At 40.3% G+C, this 25,269-nt stretch overlaps 2 long non-coding RNA genes across 2 annotated transcripts; both read right to left on the minus strand.

Moving 5' to 3' along the window:
* Positions 1-666: 666 nt before the first annotated feature.
* LOC116537485 lies at positions 667-10,398 on the minus strand. Its single transcript, XR_004263143.1, has 4 exons — positions 9,904-10,398; positions 9,262-9,323; positions 6,096-6,132; positions 667-943 (listed from the first exon to the last, which is right to left on the minus strand). It is a non-coding gene; the product is annotated as an uncharacterized LOC116537485 (long non-coding RNA).
* Positions 10,399-13,235: 2,837 nt separating this feature from the next.
* LOC116537498 lies at positions 13,236-23,635 on the minus strand. Its single transcript, XR_004263152.1, has 2 exons — positions 23,068-23,635; positions 13,236-13,302 (listed from the first exon to the last, which is right to left on the minus strand). It is a non-coding gene; the product is annotated as an uncharacterized LOC116537498 (long non-coding RNA).
* Positions 23,636-25,269: the final 1,634 nt, after the last annotated feature.

Here is a 25,269-nt window from a genome sequence, read left to right on the forward strand (position 1 = left end):
TACTTCATCCTGTAAAACTCAAATGAAACTCACTTTGATGGGGAACGTATTCATGTATTTTCACTCTGCTCTCCTCTGGAGCCATGACTCAGATCTTGAGTTTCGGCAGAACCAGTTGGGAAATGGCACAGCTCTACCCCAAGAGGAGACGCTCAGGACTTTCCAGTGGCAGCATCACACATACACGTGTCTGGTCTGTTTTACTGAGCCTTGCTTTACAGGAACAATGAGTAAGTCTCTCCCCAGTACGAGTCTCTAGAATTTATAATCACACATAGAAGCGATTTCACAGAAATAATTAGTGTGTGGCATATGCCGTAGAGTTGCATAAGCTACAGATTAAAACTGTCTTTGATGGTTTTTCACTTGAATAGCTCTACTCCCTACACACACACACACACACACACACACACACACACACCCCACATGCCACACATACATGTTGTAAAAATGAAAAAGTTAGGCCAGGTATGGTAGCTCATGCCTGTAATCCCAGCACTTTGGGAAATCGAGGTGAGCAGATCACTTGAGGTCAGGAGTTCAAGACCAGCCTGATCAACATACCAGCATGGTGGAACCCTGTCTCTACTAAAAATACAAAAATTAGCTGGATGTGTTTGCTTGAATCCAAGAGGTGGAGGTGCAATGAGCCGAGATTATGCCACTGCACTCGAGCCTGGGAAACAGAGCGAGACTCTGTCTCAAAAAAAAAAATTAGAAAGTTAGGATGCTTGGAAATTAAGTGACTTGGCAAAGGTTATAAAATTAACAAGTGGCAGGGACTGGGGGAACTTGAGCGTAGTACTTTCCTCATCTGTCATGAGGACCAATTCTGAGCTTGAGGAGTCACTGGTGTTCATCCTCTAGATTGCGATAATGAACTTTAATTCTCTTCATGACATTCATAGAAATCTTGCTTTCTGATGCACCTTTGAGAAGACACCTGCAGTTGGAAGGTGCAAATCAATTTACTAAACCTTTAGCCAAGTTTCTCTACTTCTTCCTGCATCACTGAAAAAAAAAAGCACTTTAGAGAGTTATAGTCACCCAGATGCGCTGGTATATCTTAATTTTCAGCTACAGCTAGACAAAATATCTAGGCTTCTAATTTCATTTGTCCCCTGAATGTTTGCTCACCTGGTTATTAGAAGAAACAGATTAGACTTTAAATCAGGTAGTTGAGTAGAACCACTGAATGTAATGCTGCTAGTCTGTTATTACATCAAAGAAAAGAAATTGAGCAGACTTTGACTGGGCAAATTAATATATTCCAACAAAACTGAGTGCAACATTGAACATTCATGGGCCTATTATCTACAATAGAAACCAAAGGTGTTTTTGTTTCCAATATTTGTGGTATTAAAAATATCTTGATTATAAAAAATAACACTAGATAAAAAACAGGAAGAAGCTTCCTTCCATTGACCTCCGTATAGGTTTAATTATCAGTAATGTAATTGGTCATTTGAAGAAGCCAAAATGTATAATGTGCATTCATTTTTAAAGTCACCTAATGAGATAATTCTATTCAATAAGGAGATCGTTCTATGTCCCTGGGGTATCTGATAGGCTAAAGCAAAATATTAACTGCACAGTGAAGCTGAACTGAATTCAATTCTAATATCTACCTTTTATGGTCTGTTTGAGCATGGACAAGTTACTAAAAATCAGTTTGGCTCAGTTTTCTTGTCTGGGAAGAGAATAATAAACCTAGTTAAGATACATGTTGTGAGGGCTAGAGATATTAAATTTAATACAATTGGACAATTAAGAAGCTCTCCAACAATGATAGCCAAATTTATTCAATAATTACTATGTGCCAGATGCTAAAAGCTCATTTAATTCTTATTGAATTTAACTCACTCAATTCTCACAACGATTCTACAAATTTAGATACAATCATCATTCACATTTATAAATGATGCTGTAAGTATTGAATCTGAAGGGCGGGGACTAGCACTTATTCAACTTAGTAGAGCGAGTGAAGTGTGAAGTCAGGGAGTAACTTCAGCGGTCTGACACCTCTGTCCTCCTTGTACCACCAGTGAGACTGAGTACCGAGAAGTAAGATCCTCTGAAAAGATCAGTGAAATTAAAAGATTCATTTATGAGGCACTTTCAGGAATCTCCAGAACTACCCAGAAGCAGGAATAGCCAACTGCCTCCCACGATACCATTTCCCATGCAACTGTCTACTATGATGCTGCCCGCCCTAAAACACAGGGCAGCACATTATCCTGACATTTGACCTTGTTCGTAAAGGGCACCCAGGTCATCAGGTTTGCACCACACAAAAAAGAGAGACACTGGAAAAAATATCTCCTGCTAATCCCATTAATTTCTGCCCTGGACAATTCTTGTAACACAGAGTAAGAAAGACTGACTTTATAGCCCAGCAATTTTACAGTGTACAGCTGATCACCAAGATAAATTTTTTATGCAACAGGAATTGCTTTCCTTTATTTTTTTTTCCTTTTGGTGAAGTTAATTTTCAAAAGCAGATATAAAGGCTAAAATCAACAAATCAATGAAGTAAATAATGGAGAGACTGGGTCACGTAGCTTTGAGTGAAATATTGTCAAGAAAGGAGATAAAGAAGATAATTTATGAGTTCGGGATTATTTAAGCTGAGGAAATATGTGCTTTCTAAAATAAAATTAAGTAAAGAAAGGAGACCAGAGAAAAGGAGAGAATAAGGAAAAGATTAGAAAAAATAAGAGGAGAAGTAGGAAAATACAGGGAAAAGAGTCCTGAGAAAATCAGAGAAGAAAAACAAAAGAAAGAAAAGAATGAGTTCTACCAGGATACAAACAGCAGCTTTTAAGTTAAATACCTTGGTTCTGAAATTCCTGGGAGGAGAGGACAACTCTGGCTGCTGTGGTTCATACATTCTTTTAACACCCTGAGCATCTATTTTTTTTTAATGGATTTCTAAAGTTAAGAAACAATTGTTCAGCAACACTTAATGGTAAGAAACACCAAATGCTTTTATATTTGCAATTCTTTTCCAATTCATCAGAGTATTCACCTTTGTGTCATTGTGTCATTCTGAGGTTCCACTCTCTCACCTCACCCCTATATTTTCCTCGGTGTTCTCAGCCTCAGTAAAGAAAGCCTCAGTAAGTCAAGCCTGGTTTTTATTTTCATTACTATCGTTATTTTAACCTTTTTATTGGATTATGCTCTTTTATGATATTCTTCTTATTTCACTCTTCTTTTCTAGTTCCTGACAATAAAAACTTGTATTATTGATTTGATTCTTTTCTTCTTCTCTAGTAGAATAATATAATGCTATAGTTGTTTCTCCATGCATTTCTTTAGCTGAATTTTGGTTCAGCTTTTTTTTAATGGAGTTCTTGATTCTTTATTTTGAGGATTAGGCCAGGTAGAGCCCCAGCATTGGAGGGTTGTAACTTTTCTATCTATTAAGAAATTTAGAAAATGTCATTTACAGCTAGTGCTCGACTTACGACCACGATTAGTTCCGACAGACCGGTCATACCACAATTTGGTCGTAAGTTGAGTAGGCTATATGCACGCGGAGATGGTAGTGCTGCCGGAAGCTGGTCCGCACCGTCGTACACCCAGCTGGGCAACGTTTGCGCTGCCAGACGCGGAGGAGTTGTGGCTAGCGATTGTGTTCGTAAAGTCAAATTGTCAAGTTGCATAGGTCGTAAGTCAATCAATACCTGTATTATATTACCATCAAGGGCAATCCTGTGGCCTATTCTTCCTATTTAGTCCTCACCTGCAGCCATGATGATTTTGTTGTCATTAATGCAAATATGATTATGATGTTCTCAAGTGTTATATTCCTCAAAAACTTTGCATTGGCTGGGAAATGAGAGTGAATTCTTTGGCACAATGCACAGGCGCGCCATCAGCTGGTCCCATTTCTCTCCCCAGACATGTCCTTCCTCTGTCTTTGCCTCTCCCAGCCACACTGAATTCAATTCCTTGAGCATGCCGTGTTCTTTTCTCCAGTGTGTAGATGTAAATGCAACAGTAGACTCTCCATTTCACTTTGCCTTACTCATTTCTACTTATTATTCCAGTGTCAGCTTAATGGTCATTTGGTCAGGGAGGACTTTACTGATAATGTCATTCATTTGTATATTATCCTTTACTTCTTTCTCGTAGTGCCTTTATATATGTGTGATTCCTTAATCAGTTAGTGTTAAGTATATCATACATGTTCTTCCAGCCAGTCAATAAACTACGTAAAAGCAAGAATTACCTCTTTCCTGTTTACCTAAATAACCAAGTAACTGGAGCATGATATATTTCAATAAATATTTCTTTCCAAACTGACTTATAAGAACTACCAGACGTGAGAGAGATACACAAGAATATGACAAAACCAATGAATAAAACATGTCTGGTTTCCCTCAGGAAACTTGTAAATCAGCCCTGGGAACTTCATGGTGAGAGTACATGCCTCCCTGGTTTTGCTGGTTAGAGCACATGCTACTAATAGCAATGAGAATGATCCCCAGGAGGACCAATTCTGTTGTTCAAATTATGTTTCAAAAATAAAAGTGGCAAACGAAGTATAAACAAATAAATGCAACTTGATGTGCAAATTTTCCTTGGCCAAAAAAATAATCTCAACTCTTGCCAGAGAGCTTACAAATATCATGCAATAATCATGAAAAGAACCAAACAAAAAAAAAAACATAATTGGATAATTTTAAAAACAACCACTATGCCAAAGTAAAGTAGCTAACGGTGAGCCATATTCTTTGGTAATTAGCTACTATCTAAAGACAGGTCTCACACAATTACATGGGCCACTGATTTACTATCCAGCCATTGACACATATTAGACTTGGTTGAGTAATTATTAATTAAAAATATGTTAAGTTTAGATCTAAATCACTAGGCTGAAGAATGCCCTTCTAAAGCATTTTGCCTAATAAGCTCCACTTTCCTTGTGAAAGTTAATATGGATAATATTTTTCCTTAACCTCGCAATAGTTTACTATATTGCTATTAAAAGCACCACAATTAATTTACTGCTTTCAAAAACTGAATGATGTCAAATTTAGTTATATGATGTTTGAATGAAATTTAGACATTTTACAAAGTGGCAAAGTATTTTGAATACCAATCAGAGACAAAGTTTGACGATCGATGTGGATATTGATTTAGATGCACAGGTATGTAGGTACATGCAAAATTTTACACAGTATATCAGATCCCAGATCATTTCTAAATAATCAAGTCTTAGAGATTCCAGTAAAAACTTTCAAATTTTATCTTTTTTCCTCAGGCTATGCTCAGCAAAACAAAATATTCTTAGCTGAAAACCTCTTACAAATTTAAAAATTTTACAAATACCTGGAAATAATCAAGAAATAAGATTTCTTATAGTCTATCCAAAGTAAAGAAAATTTTTAAAAAATATGTGAAAAAACAGAGCTTGTTATCTCTATTAACAAATTTTCTAAACTGGAAGTATGCAGTATGATTTTATAACCAGGATCAGCGCTCGATTATCCAATAGCCCAGCTAAGTATGTGTGTAATGTGCCAGCAAAACAATGACAAGTAAAATAAGTTTAATGTTTATATGAGTCATATGTTTTTTAAAAAGCCCATTATGATTGGGGACATCAACACTGAATTCTAAGCAATTGGTAGAACTACTAGACAAGAAATTATCAAAGATACAGAAGAACTGAACGATATCATCAACCAGTAAAATGTGTAAAAGGTAATTGGCATTTACAAAACAGTCCACTCAACAATAACAGAATATACATTCTTTTTAAGCCCCCATAAATCTTTTACCAAGAGAAATTATCCTGGTCATAAAACAAACGCAACAAAGATAAAGGAATTGAAGTCATTTAGTGTATATTTTCTAACTACAGTGTAATCTAACCAAGAGTCAATAACAAAAAGAAAGCAGAAAAATCTTCAAACACTTGGAAATTAAACAACACAATTCTAAACTACTCTCATCAATAAAAAACCTCAAAGGAAATGCAAAAATACACAGAGCTAAATGAAAATAAAAATACAATATATTAAAATCTGCGGAATGCTGTTAAAGCAGTACTGAGAGAGAAACTTATAGTACCAGACACTTACATTAAGGAGTAAAGGTCTCAATTCAAAACCTGCATTCCTATTTCAAGAAACAAGAAAAAGATGAGAAAAATAAACCCAAAGCAAGCAGAAAATAATATAAAAGCCATAAGAGCAAAAATCAAGGAAGTTGGAAATAAATTGTAAATGATATTACAGTTTTAATTTTGGTTTACAGGTGCTCATTTTTAAACAATAGAGAAGACAAAGAAAAACCAATAGCAGATTATTTGAAAAATATCACTAAAATTGAAAGACATCGAGCAAGACCGACAAAAATTAAAACACAAAGCAGAAAAAGACACAAATTATCAATATCAGGAATAAATCAGGAAATGTAACTATGGTCTTCCAGTAATTAAATGAATAGTAAGAGAATCCTACAAACAACTTGACAGTCATAAATCAGGCAAGTTAGAAAATATTAATTAATTCTTTGAAAATTATAATTTACCAAATGCAACCAAATGAATTAAACAATCTTAATAATCTTACAACCATTAAATAAATTGAATTTATGGGCCAGGTGCGGTGGCTCATGACTGTAATACCAGCACTTTGGGAGACCAAGGGGAGCAGATCACGAGGTCAGGAGTTCAAGACCAGCCTGGCCAACATGGTGAAACCCCATCTCTACTAAAAACATACACACACACAAAAAAAATTGCCACGTGTGGTGGCCAGTGCCTGTAATCCCAGCTACTCAGGAAGCTGAGGCAGGAGAATCACTTGAAACTGGAAGACAGAGGTTGCAGTGAGCCGAGATTGAGCCACTGCACTCCAGCCTGGGTGAAAGAGCAAAACTCCATCTCAAAAACAAAAAGAAAAGGAAAAGAAATTGAATTGGTAATGGAAAAGTTCCCAGAAATGAAACCTTCGTGCTAAGTCAGCAATACTGGGGAATTTTTTTCAAATGGTTAAAGAGGAATTGACAATAGTTTCGCGCAATCTCTCCCAGAAGAAGAAACGCATGCCGACTCGCCTTATGAATATTACCAAATTCAGACAAGGTTATTACCAGAAAAGGAAACTACAGACCAACGTCTTTCATGAACATAGATGCAAAAATCCTCAACAAAGCATTAGCCAACTGTATCCAATATTGAATAAACAAAAATATACAGCATAACCAAGTAATCCCAGCACTTTGGGAGGCCGAGATGGGCGGATCACAAGGTCAGGAATTTGAGACCAGCCTGAGCAATGTGGCAAAACCCCATCTCTACTAAATACAAAAAATAGCTGGGTGTGATGGTGGGCACCTGTAATCCCAGCCACTCAGGATGCTGAGGCAGGAGAATCCTTTAAACCCAGGAGGCTGATGTTGCGGTGGGCCAAGATCATGCCACTGAACTCCAGCCTAAGGAACACAGTGAGACTCTGTCAAAAAAAAAAAAAAAAAACTGTAGAAGATCTATATGAGGAAAACAAAAATGTCCTGATGAAAGAAATCAAAGAAGAGCTAAGTAAATGGAGAGATAAAGATGCCAGCTTTTCACAACTTGATCTATAGATTCAAAACCATCCAAATCGAAATCCCACAGTATCTTGTGGATATTGGCAAACTGATTCTAAAGTTTATATGGAGAAGCAAAAGATCAAGAATAGTGAACTAAATATTGAAGAATAACAGTCAGAGGACTGACATTATCTGACTTCAAGACTTACTAGAAAGCTGTGTAGTCAAGATGGTGTGGTATTGGCAAAAGAACAAATAGATCAATGGAACAGAACAGAGAGCCCGGAAATCGACCCACATAAACATAGTCAACAAACATTTGACAAAGGTGCAAAGAAAACAAAATAGAGCAAAGACAGCCTCTTCAACAAGTGGTGCTGGAAATGGAGATTCACATACAACACAAAAAAATTTATTGACACAGACCTTATTCCTTTCACACAAATTAGCTCACAATGGATCATAGGCTTAAATGTGCAATACACAACTATGAAACTCTTCAAACAGAAGAGAAAATTTAAGTGACCTTAAGTGTGGTGATATTTTTAGAGACAAAACAAAGGCAAATCCATGAAAAAAAGTTAACAAACTTGACTTTATTGAGATTAAAATTTTCTGCTCTTCAAAAGACACTGTCCAGAGGATAAAGATACCAGACAAAGACTGGGAGAAAATGTTTACAAGAGACATATCTGGCAAAGGACTATATCCAAAATATATAAAACACTCTTAAATCTCAACAGTACAAAAATGAACAATTCAATTTTAAAAATCGGCAAAATATCTGAACAAACACCTAACCAAAGAAGACACACAGATGGCAAATTTGCATATGAAAAGACACTCCACACCCTGTGTCTTCAGAGGAATGCAAATTACAATGGCAAATCAGATACCATTACACACCCATTAGAATGGCCAAAATCCAGAACACTGAGGACACCAAATGCTGGTGAGGACATGGAGCAAAAGCAATTCTCATAAATACAGTCAATATTCATTGCTGGTGGGAAAGCAAAGTGCTACAGCCACTCTGGGAGACAGTTCAGCAGTGTCTTCCAAAACTAGGCACACTTACCATATAATACAAAAACTGTGCTCCTTGATATTTACACAAAAGAGATGCAAATTCATGTCCACACAAAACCCTGCGGCACATAAATGCTTACAGCAGCTTTGTTCACATTGCCTAAACTTGGAAACAACCAGGATATCCTTTGGTATGTGAATAAATAAATTAAATACATAAATAAACCATAATACACCCTGACAAAGAAATATGATTAAACAATAAAAAGAAATGAGCTATATCAAGTCACAAAATTCATGGAGAAACCCTAAATGCATATTACTCAATGAAAGAAGCCAATCTGAAAAGGCTGTGATTTCAACTATATGACATTCGGGAAAAACCAAAGCTATGGAGACAATAAAAACATCAGTATTGCCAAAGATTGTGGGAGGAGAGGGGTAAATCTGCACAGCATAGAGGAGTTTTATGGCTGGGGAATTATTCTGTATGGTACCGTAATTATGGAGATGTGCCATTCCATTGTACATGTGTCAAATCCATAGCATGTACAGCACCAAGTGTGAACCCTAATGTAACTACGGACTTTAGATGATAACATGTTAATGTTGGTTCCTCAAATGTAGCAAATGTCCCACTTAGGTGTGGAATGTTGATGTTGAGGGAGGCTGGGTACTTACAGTGACTGGAACATATTGGAACTCTGTCCATTCTGCTCAAGTTAGTTATGAACCAAAAACGGCTAAAAAACAAAAGAAAGTCCATTAATAATTTGAAAAGAAGACATCATTACACATTTATCAAAATGCTTAAAATAAAAAATAGTGACAGCACCAAATCCTAAGAAGGATGCAGAGAAACTGAATCATTCATACATTGCAAAATGGTAGCCCCACCCTAGAAACAGTTTGGCAGTTTCTTTATTAAAAAAAAACTAAATGTGCATTTGCCATATACCTTAGCAATTGCATTCCTTGCTTTCCAGGATAAATGGAAATTTATTTTTATATAAAATCCTATACATTAATATTCTTAATAGCTTTATTCACAATAGTGAAAAAAAAAACTGGAACTAATCCAGATGTTTTTCAATTGACAAATGATTAAACCATCTGTGGTAACTTCTTGTCATGGAATATTACTCAGCAACAAAAGGGAACACACCCTGTGGACACAGCACACAACTTGGATGGAGCTCCATAGAGTTATTCTGGATGAAAAAGTCAGTTTCAAAAGGTTACACATAAGCCTGGGCAATGAAGCAAGACCCCATCTCTAATAAAACAAAAAGAAATTAATTAGTTGAGCATGACAGTGCACACCTGTCATCTCAGCTGCTTCAAACACCAAAGCAGGATGTTTGAAGGAGGATTGCTTGAGCCCAGGAGTTCAAGGCTTCAGTAAGCTATGATTGCACCACTGCACTCCAGCCTGGGTAACAGCGAGACCCCAGCTCTATGATTCCATTTATATAACATACCTGAAATAAAAAAATAGAAATGGGGATGAATTAGTGGTTGACAAGGACAGAGGTAGGCGACGTGGTGGCAGGAAGGCAGAGTGTATGTGTCACTTAAATAGCCAAGGGTGGCCTCTATCGGCCCCTAGGCTGTATATTTATCCATGGTAGGCTGAGATCCATTAGCACAACAGCCCATCAGCACCAAATTTAAATTTTTACACACTCAGCAATTTTAAACATCCTTAATAAGCAGATTTTGAGTCATTTAGAGCCTGCCTGCTTTTCATACCCCATGAAACTGCATCCAGCATCTGCTAGTCACAGATAAGATAAGTCCCTGTATTATAAAGATCCCAAGCCACGGTGCCTTTCAAAGCTCTGTGACCTCTGTAGACTCCCCTCTTCGCCTCTGAGGGACATCAGCTAGACACACAGCTCCCTTTGCAATTCCACTCTTTCCCACGGAGTTCCCTTGCCCTCCTTTCCTTCTGAGAACTGACCTTCAAATCCTAATCTCTAGTCAGGCGTTTGCTGTGAGGGAGCTGCCCAATGCACAAACTTGCCTAATAAAGTCATTTGCCTACTAAAGCTTGTGTGCTCTGCTCTCGCGTGGTCATGCCTTTTACGTGATCAGCAAATCCCTGGAACCTCCAACAGTGTGGTCATAAAAAGGCAACGTAAGGGATCATGGTGGTGGATGAACTGTTCTGTATCTTCACTGGTGGTGGATGCACAAGTTCACACGTGTGATGAAATTGCATAGAACTGAATATGTTTATGCAGCGGAGTACAAGGAAAACTGGAGAAACCAAAACAAGATCAATAGACTGTATTAATATCAATCTCCTGGCTGTGATAATGAACTGTGATTTCTCAGGGTATTATCATTAAAGGAAACCACGTAAAGAACATGCAGGGTCTCTCTGTGTTATTCCCACCAATGCATGTGAATTTACAATTATATCGAAAGAAGAATTTAACTGTAACATTTCATCACGAATAAACTTGGGGAGTACTTCCTATAGTTTTGTATTGTTTTAATTTTTGAGGCATATATGTTAGAAACACTACAAATTTTTTTCTGTCTTTTTTTTTTTTTTTTTTTTGAGATGGAGTCTCGCTCTGTTGCTCAGGCTGGAATGCAGTGGCGCGATCTTGGCTTACTGCAACCTCCACCTCCCGTGTTGTAGCAATTCTCCTGCCTCAGCCTCTCGAGTAGCTGGGACTACAGGTGCTCCACTGCCATACCTGGCTAATTTTTTGTAATTTAGTAGAAACGGGTTTTCACTGTGTTGCCCAGGCTGGTCTCAAACTTCTGAGCTCAGACAATCCAGCCACCTCGGACTTCTAAAGTGCTAGGATTACAGGTGAGAGCCACTGCACCAGGCCTTTTTTATTTTTACTCATACTTTAAGCTCTGGGATACATGTGCAGAAAGTACAGGTTTGTTGCATACGTATACATGTACCATGGTGGTTTGCTGCACCTATCAATCCATCATCTACATTAGATATTTCTCATAATGCTATCCCCCCCGGCCCCTCACCCACTGACAGGTCCCTTGTGTGACCTTCCCTGTCTGTGTCCATGTGTTCTCGTTGTTCAACTCCCACTTATGAGGGAGAAACTGTGGTGTTTGGTCTTCTGTTCCTGGGTTAGTTTGCTGAGAATTATGGTTTCCAGCTCATCCATGTTCCTGCAAAAGACATGAACTCATCCTTTTCTATGGCTGCATAGTATTCCATGCTGTATATGTACCACATTTTCTTTATCCAGTCTATCATTGATGGGCATTGGGTTGGTTCCAAGTCTTTGCTATTGTGAACAGTGCAGCAATAAACATACATGTGCATGTGTCGTTACAGAATGATTTGTAATCCTTTGGGTATATACCCAGTAATGGGATTGCTGGGTCAAATGGTATTTCTGGTTCTAGTTCTTTGAGGAATCATCACATTGTCTTCCACAGTGGTTGAACTAATTTACACTCCCATTAACAGTGTAAAAACGTTTCTATTTCTCCACATCCTCTCCAGCATCTGTTGTTTCCTGACTTTTTAATGACTGTCATTCTAACTGGCATGAGATGGTATCTCATCATGGTTTTGATTCGCATTTCTCTAATGACCAGTGATGATGAGCCTTTTTTATATGCTTGTTGGCTGCATAAATATCTTCTTTTGAGAAGTGTCTGTTCATATCCTTTGCCCACTTTTTGATGGTTTTTTTTTTTCTTATAAATTTGTTTACATTCCTTGTAGATTCTGGGTATTAGTCCTTTGTCAAATGGATAGATTGCAAAAACTTTCTCCCATTCTGTAGGTTGCCTGTTCACTCTGATAGTTTATTTTGCTGTGCAGAAGCTCTTTAGTTTAATTAAATCCTATTTGTCAATTTTGGCTTTTGTTGTCATTGCTTTTGGTATTTTATTCCTGAAGTCTTTGCCCATGCCTATGTCCTGAATGGTATTGTCTAGGTTTTCTTCTAGAGTTTTTATGGTTTTAGGTCTTACATTTCAGTCTTTAATCCATCTTGAGTTAATTTTTGTATAAGGTGTAAGAAAGGTGTGTCTAGTTTCAGTTTTCTGCATATGGCTAGTCAGCTTTTCAATATCACTTATTAAATAGGGAATCTTTTCCCCATTGGTTGTTTTTGTCAGGTTTGTCAAAGATCAGATGGTTGTAGGTGTTTGGCATTATTTCTGAGGCCTCTGTTCTGTTCCATTGGTCTACATCTCTATTTTGGTGCCAGTACCATGCTGTTTTGGTTACTGTAGCCTTGTAGTATAGTTTGAAGTCAGGTAGCATGATGCCTCCAGCTTTGCTCTTTTTGCATTGGCTAAATGGGCTCTTTTTTGATTCCATATGAAATTTAAAGTAGTTTTTCCTAATTCTGTGAAGAAAGTCAACGGTAGCTTGATGGGGACAGCATTGAGTCTATAAATGCCTTTGGGCAGTGTGGCCATATTAATTCTTCCTATGCATGAACATGGAATGTTTTTCCATATGTTTCTGTCTTTTCTTATTTCCCTGAGATGGAGTCTCACTCTATTGCCAGGCTGGAGCGCAGTGGTGAGATCATGGCTCACTGCAACCTCCACCTCCCAGGTTCAAGCCATTCTCCTGCCTCAGCCTCTCAAGTAGCTGGGACTACAGGCACATGCCACCACGTCCAACTAATTTTTGTATTTTTAGTAGAGGCAGGGTTTCACCATGTTGGCCAGGATGAACTCAATCTCTTGTCCTCGTAATCCACCAACCTCAGTCTCCCAAAGTGCAGGGATTACAGGTGCATGAGACGTCATGCCCAGCCCACTACAGTTATTTTAAGACCTGGGGCCCTCTGAAGTTCCTAATATAGCTCTAGGTTGTCTAGGCAATGTTCTGGGGAAGCAACACAGACACACTGTGGTATTGTGGAATATATATTATTCTTCAGTCCCACTTTCCTGTGTGCATACAAACCCTAAAATCCTTGGAACCTCTTAAATGATGTCTTTTTGTATGCCAATGATTGACTGATGGCTAGCGATCCCTAGGTCGTAGCTTCAGGATGGGAGCTGGTCACCAGGAAGAATAAGGGCTCATTAGAGGATTGGGACTTCCAGCCCCACTCCCCAAGCCAAAGGAGGGCAGAAGGGCTGAAAGTTGGGTTGATGACCAATGTGCAGTGGTTTAATCAGTCTTGCCTGCTCAATGAAGCTTCCATAAAATCCCAAAAGGTCCGGTCTGGGACAGCTTCCAGGCAGCTGAACACATGGAGGTTAATGAAAGGCAGCACACCCAGGAAGTCATGGGAGCTCTATGCCCTTCCCCATACCTTGCCCTATGCATCTCTTCATCTGCATCCTTTGTAATAGCCTTCATAACAAACTGGTAACCATAACTGTTTCCCTGAGTTATCAGAGCCACTGTAGCAAATCAATCAAGCCTAAAGAGGGGGTCATGGGGCCCTAACTTGAAGCCCGTCAGAAGATCCAGAGGTCCCGACTTTTGATGGTGCGATGAGGGAGGGGCCGTCGCGGGGGACCCAGCTTTCAAGGTGTGAAGTTACCAGGCAGGTAACTTCAGAACTGAATCAGAGGACTTCCAGCTGGTGTCTGCTGCAGAAACGATGACTTGCTTGGTGTGTGGGAACCACTCCTTCAACATTTGGTCACAGGAGTCTTCTGTGTTTGTTGTTGTGGTCTGAGAGCTGAGAAAAAACAGTTTGAGTTGTTCAAGACACGTACACACACACAGGCAAGCACACACCCACTCACCCCATCCCTGAACTCCAAGGCAGATAATATAGCAGGTTGATTTTTGCCTACTAAGCCTCTTGTGTCCCTCTGAGGCACAGGTTACATTTATAACTTTTTTGCTCTGAGGGGCCTCAAATATTCAGCCACACTTTTTTAACTGTCGTTGTAACCATCTGTTTCCTTAACTTGGTTATTTCTTCTCATACCCCCCATCCCCCTCCCCAGCCCAGCCAAATTCTCTAGAATAAGATGAAGATTCCAAAATTGGCTCTTATCCTACTATTTTCAAAGGAGACCCCTTTGTAGTCCCTCCCATCCCCCACTTCCCAAGCCCAAATCCAGGCAATATTCTCTACATCACCTGCAGCTGGAATGAACTTTGATATGATCACTTATACACTCCTGGTCCCCAAGCCCAGCTCAGGTTCTGGAAGATCACATATTCCAGCAGCAGGATTGGAAACAATTGTTTCCAGGAAGTCAGTATTCCAATCTGATTCCACAAGCCGCATCTTTCAGTGTTCAAACCGTTTCCCCTTACTCACATTTTGTCAGGAGAACAATAAAAACCTGAACAAATTTGTAAAAAAAGATCATTTCCAGTAGGGATAGTTGTTTGAAGGAGAGAGAGGCGGAAAAAAGAACGCATGGGCGACTCTGCACAGCATGTGAGTATGTCTGGGAGTCCTGGGCTATGGCAGCTAGCATTTGAACGCAGGTCTGAAAATTTAGGAGCCAATCAAAGGAAAATGAACAGGGAAAACGCAACAGGGGAAAAAATGAGCAGAGAAAAGGCACAGGTAGATCCCCTTAAGCAAATACACAGGGGTAGGATCTGGACCAGGATGACTGGTAATAATCTAGGAAACTAAAATGTATTCGGTTGGTGCAAACGCAATTGTGGTTTTGCCATTGAAAATAATGGTAAAATCAGCAATTACTTTTCACTAATCGAATAAAAAGCACTCACTCTCTCAGGCTGACCCTGAACTTGCAGGAGCCTCAGAGTGGGCAGCGCCTTGCCCTTCGCACCTGGGCATCCTACTCCTAAGGAGCACTGAGCCCCAGGACTGTGTGAGTGCAGAGCCAGCCCCTGAGAGGAGGCACCTTGGTGCTGTATATTTCGTGTCCTCAGGACCTCATTTTAACCCCAACGATGGGCAAGAACAAGCAGCGGGCTTTGAGGAACAGAAATAAAGCCAATGGGTCTGGAGAATAATCCATTGCTAAAGGATAGGCAGGGGTAAGTTGAGCATGGGTTAATAGACCAGAGAAAAAGTTGCTTTTTATTTGATACGTCATGTGAATTTACTGGAGAGTTTGCATCAGGGGAATGTCATGATCTAGTTAAGACTCTGAAAAGTTTACAGTAACAACCCAACTAAAAACAGATGTGTCACCCAAGGAGATATGCAGATGGCAAATACACCCATGAAAACAAGCTCCAAATCCTATGTCATTAGATAAATACAGACCGAAACAATGAGATCCCACTACACACATATTCAAATGGCCAAAATCTGGAACACAGACAACACTGAATGCTAGTGGATGACGTGGAGCCAGAGCAGCTGTCAGTCATTGCTGATGGGAATGCAAAACGGTGCTTTGGAAGACAGTGTGGTGGTTTTTCACGACACTAAACACGATTATCATATAATTTAATAATTGCATTTTTTGGATATTTATACAAATGACTTGAAAACTTATGTTTGCACAAAACCCTGCAAATAGAAGTTCATAGCAGCTTTATTTATAACTGACAACCTTGCAAGCAACCGAGATCTTCAGGGGGTGAATGGATAGACTGCGGTACATCTAGACAATGGAGTATGATTCAAGGAGGAATGTTCTATCAAGCCACGAAAAGACACGGACGGACCTGAAATGCATATGGCTAAGAAAGTACGCAATTTGAAAAGGCTGCATATGGTGCAATTTCGGTATACGACATTTTGGAAAAGGCAAAATTACAGAGACAGTAAAAAGATCAGTAGTTCCCAGGGGGTAAGGAGTAGAGGGACATAAATTGGCAGAGCACAGAGAATTTTTTAGGGCAACAAAAATACTGGGTAAGATACTAGCAGGGGACACGTCATTATATTCTTGTACGAACACATATTATGTACACCACCAAGAGTGAACCCTAATGTAAACCGTGGACTATGGGTGAAAATGGTGTGTCAAGGTAGGCTCATTAGTGGTAAGAAATGTACCATTCTGGTGGGGGTTGTTGAGAAGAGAGGAGGCTCTGCATGCGCAGGGGGAGGGGTAGGTGGGAAATCTCTGCGCCTTCCTGTTAATTTTGTTGTGAACCTAAAACTACACTTAAAAATAGTCTTCTTTAAAAAAGGTTCACACTAACTGCTCTGAGAATTTAAATGAGGAACTGTAGAAACCAAGGGACCCGTGGGAGGCCACCACTAGAGGCCAGGCAGGAGCCTGGAGGTAGACAGGACTGCAGAACATGGAGAAAAGTGTACAGGTTAGAACAAAAGTTGGTATCTCATGAGAGTGACCGCTTGGTTGAAATTGGTGTTGTTCTAGGAAAAAGTTGCAGGTGGGGAGTAGGGTGGATTACTGTGAAATTGGGGATTGTATTTTTACCACGTGATTTGAGATTCCACCACGGTTCTGTGGGTACTACAAATAGAATATACAGGAAAGCAGGCTAAAAGCAGTGGAAATATCTGTGCGTTCTCTGTAGACATCTCCTTGTGCCATGAGAAAAAATTATCTTGGGTAGAAAAAAATTTCTGCATCAGCCGTGTCATAGGGTTGTATGCTTCAACGTCAATGGGTACTGAAAATTTGCGCTACAAAGAGATTATACTGATCATAATGTCCAAAAACATTACTAATAGCTCTAAAAAGAGTTTGTATCTAACATAGTCTTCCACTGGTATCCTCAAAGAAAGGATTCTGCAGAAAACGCATTGTCCGCAAGCCTCATTTGAGCCATCTTTACTTAGGCGGCAATTCTGGCTTTCTCTCTGCTGCTCCTTTCTGGTGGTTTCCCTATTCTCTTGCCCTCTTCTTCCATTTCTCTCCTACTCAGCATACAACCTGCTTATGCTCCTTCCTATACAGTAGACTGACTGAATTTGAATCTTTTTATTTTCACTTACTTACAGTCAGTGGATCCTTAAGTAACTTACTTAACAGGCCAGGCTTTAGTTTTCTCTCTTGTAAAATGAAGATAATACTAATACTTACATCTGTCTTTAAGAATAAAGAGTCAATGTGGTAGTATATGAGAAGCTTTAACAAAATGACCTGGCACGTATTGTGTGTTGAATAAATCATTTTTAGTTCACAGTAAAATGTGAAGTTAATAGATAACTTCCTTTATCCCTGCCTATAAGCAGTCTGACTCATGCTTACTTTTACTTTCTTACCTCCTGAAGGTGTTGCTCTTCTGATCCAGGTTAATCCTTCTACTTGTAGCTGAATCTCAACCTTCCAGCCTCCTTTGGGCCTCTGCTCCATCAGATATTTTCTCTTTTTCTGCACCTTTATTCTCTCTCAATTAATGTTTCTCCTAGACGCAAAAAATATAAACATTCATTTGGAACTCCCTGTTCTCAATTTCTCACCCTCTCTAGCTCTGTCTTCCACTGCAATAATTTTCTCTTCAGCTGTGTCTAATCTGTTATCTTATGTAGCCACAATTATTTTTAAATTTAAATTATAATTTTTAAATATTATATTTGGTTATTTTTCAAATATATTAACTACATAGGATATTGTTTTTTTCATACTCCTCTATCTGATGTCTTTAATTATGTTAATCATGTTTAGTTTATAGCTTCAAATCACTTTATTATTTGAAGTTCTTGGAGGCATAAGCCTTCTATTTACCATATTTGCTGACGTTTGCTCATGCTATATTATATTTTTAATAACTTCGTATTGTAAGCTCATCTTTAGTAGAATTGTATCTGTGAAATTCTTGGCTGGCCTAACTTGAGGAAGTGAGGTTTACTTTTGGCTTTAGGGTAATAACTGACTTGGGATCATGTTTGTGTTATTCTTTGCTTTGGAATTCAAAGACAGTGACATATAAATTGGGATGCAAAGCTATAGGAGGTCAAGGTAATAGGTACAACTTACCAGGAAAGAATTTTTTCCCACTGCTGCACAGAAGAAGATGAGTGTTTTTTCCTTTTTACCTTGTATCCATGAGAAGATTTTTCACACTTTCGTGTTTCCTTTAATCATCTGGGGGTCCTGACTTTGTGTGAGAGTATTAATTCCTATTAACTCTTTTCAACGTGAGTGGGCCCAAGGCCTTCTCCTCTGCCCTGTATGTCTCCTAGGCCCCAGTGACTAGCCAATCTAGCTGGAGTGGTTGATTTTGTTTTGTTTTTTAAATTCCCTTCCTGCCCCAACTCATGCCTCATGAGAATTTTGTTTATTTTGTGGGGAGCTCACATAAGGGTTTGAATGGATTTAAAATATATACCAAGGGACCAGGCCATCCAAAACACCTCTCGCTAAAATACTTAGAAACTGGATAATATATATATAGGTGTTTTGAATGACCTGGTTCCTTGGTACTCAGAGTGTTGTATTCAGGTTAGCACTACCTCTTGGGTGCTTATTAGAAATGCAGGATCTCAGGCCCCACCCCAGACCTGCTGAATCAGAACGTGCGTGTTAAGAAGACTTTTAGATAATTCAAAGTTCAATAAGACACTGCCAAATAGACACAACGATGCTTTTAAGACTGATCATGACTAGATCCTACAAGGAAGCAATTTCTGCCCATCCCAGGTAGTAAGAAGTTTGGATCTGTAACATGTTCTGTCCGTAAACTCTGCTTGCACTGCCAAAGCGGTGTTCCCCTGCTCTCCCCTTGCCTCAGCCTCTAAGATACAGCACAAGGGCTGCTGTCTCAGGAGGGCCCTCCCTGCTGCTGTGTGAGGTCTCCTCCATGCTGTCCTAGTGTCCTGCACAACTTGTCCATGTCCTACCTCACAGTGTGATCATCCCCTCCCTCCGCAGCCAGCACGGTCTCTGTAAGACATGGACTGCCTTTCCTTTAGCACGGAGCCTGGAACATTGCAGGCATCTGAGCAATATTTGCTAAATGATTTAATGAATGACTGAAGAAATAATCTGTGACTGGTAACATCATAATGGCTATGTCTATCCACTTCTGTCCCACAACGATATCCAAAAAAGACAACTCTGAACGTAATATATCCTCAGTAAATACTTATTTAAAAACTATTTAAATTTTTTTTGTAGAAACAGGGTCTTGTTATGTTGCCCAGGCTGGTCTCAAACTCCTAGCCTCAAGTGATCCTCCCACCTCGACTTCTCTAAGTGCTGGGATTACAGGTATAAGCCACCATGCCCAGCTTAAAACACTATTGTTAATATTTTTTCTTTGGTATATGTTTGAAAAGGTGTGAAATGATGGTGTGTGTGTGTGTGTGTGTCAGTGGGATGGAATAATGCTGTTTCCACGTTACGCTACTTTAATGCGTGTGTATGGGGGTGACTTGGAATCTGCAGGAAGAAAAAAAGGAAAGATGGAAGTTCTTGCCTCACAATATCCCGCCTCTTTTGCATGCAGCTCCAAGAAGACCTTCTATTTCACAAGTCACCTTTCCAGCAATGGGACGAGCCATGGCAAATAATCATTTTTTTTTCTTTTCTTATGTATTTTTTCAACTAGGGCATATTCTAAATCTTCCTAGAAAAACTTTCTAGTATTGCTCTCTAATTTGTGTTATTGGTTTGTGTCAGGATATTGATTTTCATTTTCATTAAAAGTGAAGTAAGGCATTGTTGACTGTGAGCACTCAATTTTTATTAAAGAGTGTTTTGGAATGAGACAATATTCCTGTTTTCCTCCTCTGGGAAAACCAATTCTGTAAGATGTACAGAACCCAGTCCTCACCGTGGATTTGCGTCCTCACGTTCTCCTTGCCCTGCCGCTGTATTTGGCTGTGCTGCTCAGCACCCAAACTCTGTGTGCCAAGGTAAATAAATCACACGTCAGGATATACAACCGCTCTGATTAGTAACCATGCAGCCACCCAATTAGAGAAGCGCCATCCACCAGACGTGGCAGCTTGCATTTGCTTTTCTTTCTTTAATTTCCTTAAGGTCTTTGGCAGTTCAGTCTGGAAAAGTAAAACCCATTTACCCAAAGGACAGTTAGTAATTTTAAACTCCTCTTTCAGATGGTCTCCAGTGAGAAACGATGCTGAGGAGGTGGAGAGGCCAGGAGGGCTCTTCCTCCAGCTGCTGGAAGCAATCTTGGCTAGGAGAAGATGTCTGATCCAACCACAGCACACTGGAAATGTTGGACCATCAGTATCTGCGGAGCAATTCCCCTGAAGGCCCAGCTTCCAACTGCCCCCGCTTTTCATGAACAATTCTCGTCGTCGTTTTTCTGTTTAGGGAGTTCCCTTTGGCAGGGACTGTGATTTACACAACAGAAGGTAATATCACTGGCCGCCAAGCCTGCCTCTTCGAGTCCCCTACCCAGGAAGTACTCAGCTCCCGCTTCTGCTTCATGCCCCAAAGCTGGGAACCCACTGAACCCCCTGCTATGCAAGCCCTTTTATTTGGATTCCGGCGGCTTTATTTTCGTTTCCTTCCCTTCGACGTGCAGGATACTCTTTCTCAAAAGCAGATTAGATGTTCAACCCTCTGACGACATTCAACTAAAACCCCAGGTGATCCCCATTAAAAAGCAGGCAGGCTTTGGGGGAGATGCCAGAGAGGGTGTTGTTGTGAGTTGTTCTTTCTAGAAGCCTAAGCCAGTGTCTGGTCTCTTCTGTGCCTGGTAGAGCCCAGCTGGTTAGCGGGCCTCTGCCAAGCACTGAGAAGTGAGCATGTTACATCCTTATTACATTCAGCGCTCTCTCTCTCTCTCTCTCTCTCTCTCTTTCTTTCCTCTCTCTCCTCTCTCGCTCTCTCTCTCTTTTAATCATGCAATTTGACCGCGTTTGGGGCTGCAAGGCTTGAGTTTCTGCATTCTGTGTCTTCTATCAGCTGCATTCACACTCACATCTGTAGCACCCAACATTGCACCTGGGGCCTCCGGGGTGAGACTGCATCCCTAGGAAGCACTGTTGTGATGAAGCCAAAGGCTTGTGTCTTCAGGAGACATGAACTTCCCAGCCCAGAGTCACCACAGCCAGTAACAGATGGAAAACTCATCTCTTTCCTCTAGGGTTGAACAAAAAAGCAAAAGTCCCAGAAGTTGGGCTGCATTTTCACCCAGCCCGGCCAGAATAGACTGATGTGCTCAAATAGACAGAGGACTCCATGGAAAATGTGTTTCCCAGTCCTTTCTCTCCTAATATGTCTAACAGGAGAGAGATCACACTTCCACCTGCATAGAGGCAAAGAAAGGAAAGGAAAGAAAAAAGATGATATTTTATCTTGTAAGTTCTGCTGCAGCCAAGTTGTTCCCCCTTTAAGAACTTTGGGAAAGCCAGGAAGGTAAGAGTAGAGAAATAGCATTTATTGAGTACCAATTATTTATTTATCAATTATTGGGTGTTTGCCATGTACTACATAGTGTGCTTCATGTATGTTTCACGGATTTAATCGCGATTATATCTAATCTTTAAAATAATTCATGTTTTTGTCTTGGAGCAAGGCTGATTATAATCTCTACATTTACAGATAAGAAAACTGGGTGCACAACCTTCCTGTAGCAGAGGAAAACTCTGAAGCCAGGCATGTTTTGACTCCAGAGTCTATGTAATTCCTGCTCACCCTCGCCCTCTTACAGGGCCATGTGACATGATGTGGAATAATGAAGTTTATTATATCACAGCATTGAAATGACAGTTAAACACTGAAATCATGATGAGGATGTGATTCCAAAGAAAAACTTGGTGTTAGGGTTATGGGCAGTTTACACTTCCACAATTATATACTTTTGGGTATTGATATACACGTAAAACAAAGGAGGGAAAATTGTATTGATGCTGTTTGCTGTGGATCTGCTTCTGGGAGGGTAAGAACTGTTTTAAGTAGCTTTGGTGCTAAGTAAATAAACTAGGGAGAGCCGAGGACACACAACCTCATGCAGAGTAATAAAATCATCTCATCCAAAAGGATGATTAAATCAACACTAACTGTAGGAATATTTCTAAATTCAGGCACATGTAATTATGCAATCTTAATAAATGACTTTACAATCTTTAACTGAGGAAGATATAAAATATTCATTTAAATGACCAAATATTTCATGAGAATGTACTTCATATGGGAAACTATGGCCCTGGAAATACAGAGATTAAAAATACTCTTCTTACTACTAAGGAAATTATAACTTATAAAAGGGTTAACAATGAATTTGCTTTAAGGGGTCTCTAGTAAATGGATCCCAATTTGTCACGAGCACTGTGACCCTTGGCAGATCAAGATGGCATGGCGGAAATGCCGTCAGAGCCAGGGAAATTAGGGCTTGAACACTGACCTCGATCCTTACTAGCATTCAATAAGTGGTGACCATTCTGATGGCTGAAAGTAGATCTGCTTATGTGTCAACTCTTCATTTTCTTTTTTTTGAGACAGAGTCTCACTTTGTCGCCAGGCGCCAGGCTGGAGTGCAATGGCGCAATCTCGGCTCACTGCAACCTCCGTCTCGTGGGTTCAAGCAATTCTCCTGCCTCAGCCTCCCGAGCAGCTGGGACTACAGGCACGCGCTACCACACCCAGCTAATTTTTGTATTTTTAGTAGAGACGGGGTTTCACCATGTTGACCAGGATGGTCTCGATCTCTTGACCGCATGATCTGCCCACCTCAGCCTCCCAAAGTGCTGGGATTACAGGCTTGAGCCACTGCGCCCGGCCCAAGTCTTCATTTTCTTATCTATAAACCGAGAGGTTTGGTTGATAGAAGAAAATCTTGTAACTCTGGTATCTTTGACTCTGTATCTTGAAAAATCAGATGCCACCATAGCAGATATGGGGGGTTGTGTCACGGGCAATCACTAACATCGGGGAAAGAAAAGTAAGTCTAGGCTAATTTTTCTGCCACAGCTACTGTTTCTCCCCAGCATAGAATTCATGTCCCTTTCTCCACCCATTTTACCTCCACTTGGCTATTAACTAGACTTCAACTTGACAGGCTTAAAATTCCATCTTATTTCTTGCCCACCCTAAGCCCAAGTAGCTAATGAGCAGAAAAATGACCAGAAGATGGGAAGGAGGATAAAAAGCAGAGTTCTTCGATGTTAACAAAGGAAGTGACAGCTGAGAGCTGACCGTCACTTGTTGACCTTCTCGGGAGCTTCTTGAATAAATACATGCGGTTTAATTTCTTAACAAGGTTCATACTCAACACCCTCCCCTACCAGGATAGATTTTAAAAAAAAGATAGAACACATGATTTTATGAAAATAGTGTTAGGAATTCAAAATTTGAAGAAAGAAAGATGAAAGATGAAGCATTTAAAAAAACAATCTGGCACTTTGTCCACAAAGACAACAGATAGTAAAGGATTGAGAGCCTTGAAGTCATGAAACTCCTTAGCATGAGCTCAAGCTGCTCTCTACGACAGGCTCCAGTTCTGGGACTCCAGGGTGGCACCAGCAGCACCCCTCAGTGTGTGGTCCCGAGTGGAGCCTCCCTGCAGCTGGTACAGCTCTCAGCAGCTGCCACTCGCCTACGTTGCTCCTCCGCGGTGACATCCACAGGTGGCGGTTCCCAGCTCCCCAGCACCTGTCCTTTCACGAACTGCCACTTGGCCACCCACTGTCTGAAGCTGGGATGCTGCCCTGTGCGACTGTCTCCACATCTGCACCAACTCTGCAGAAGGGGCTCTTTCAGTTAACTTAAGCTTTTAGAATGCTAGCCCTGAAGGGAAGCTGATACTTACTTGGTTTTCATATCCCACACTCACTGTGCTGGCCTCCTCCACCACACACACACACACACACACACACACACACACACACACACGAGAAAGCCAAGGTTCAAGGTCCAGGGACGTAAAGCACCAGGACTCAGAGCTGACTGCTGAACACGTACACCAGCCCTGTCGTGGTCCTTCTGCCATGTGTCTCTCCCAGAGATGAGGATGGTGACATTCAGGACCATGTGGTGCTGCCCAGTCTCACTCCTCACCTTCCCTTCATGGTTATCCGCACACTTGCCATAGGAAGCCTTCCAAGGCAATGTAGTGACAACTTGGTCACTTCACAATGGTCGTGCCTAAACGGGCACTAGGGACAATCACTAAGGAGCAGTGGAAGGATCGGGGACTTGGCAACAGCAGGTGATGTCACTGCCGCTTACTAACCTCATCCCTGTACACAAGTCATGTCAACATCCTCATGCTCCAGGGTTACGCTTGCTAATGTGCGAAAATAATTGGTCCTCAGCGAGTGCATTGGGACTAGGGGTTTAGGCGAAAGCCCCATTTTTCTTCTTATAGATAATCCTGTCCCGAGAAGAAACAAGGAGCTGATGTGAGAACAAGTTCAAGGTACAGTCTTAAGAGTTCTGCAAGTTCAAGTTAGTCCTAAGCTAACTAACTTCTAAAGGGACCCTGACCTTTTAAAAAAGAAAATGTTTTTTAAATCCCAGCATTTTGTCAAATGGGCTGTAGCGCTCATTTGGATTTATATTATTCTTTATAGTTCACAAAGCTTTTTCTTTCATGAATTGACAGTCAGAATTACTAAGCAGTGAATCTGGGTTTGAACAAAAGTCTTCTAACTCTTCTTCTCGTGCCTTTCATCAGTTCATCATTATCTAAAGAGTAGATTCTGCAAGTAGGAAGGGTGTCCATGGACTGTAATGGTTTTGAGAAAATTAAACCAAACAGATCATTACAGGTAAAAGAGGTCTCGTACTATTAACAAGTCAATGCAACATTTTATACAAAGGTCAGTGGAAAGGCATGGAGCTTTCTCCAATTCATGAAGCAATCTAATGCCACATCCTTGGCTGGAATTTGGATATCCAGCTGCCCACACTTCATCTACCCAGGACACACCC

The sequence above is a fragment of the Sapajus apella genome, unplaced genomic scaffold (genome assembly GCF_009761245.1).
Source record: "Sapajus apella isolate SASKATOON/1434 unplaced genomic scaffold, GSC_monkey_1.0 scaffold111, whole genome shotgun sequence".
Classification (NCBI taxonomy): Eukaryota; Metazoa; Chordata; class Mammalia; order Primates; family Cebidae; genus Sapajus; species Sapajus apella.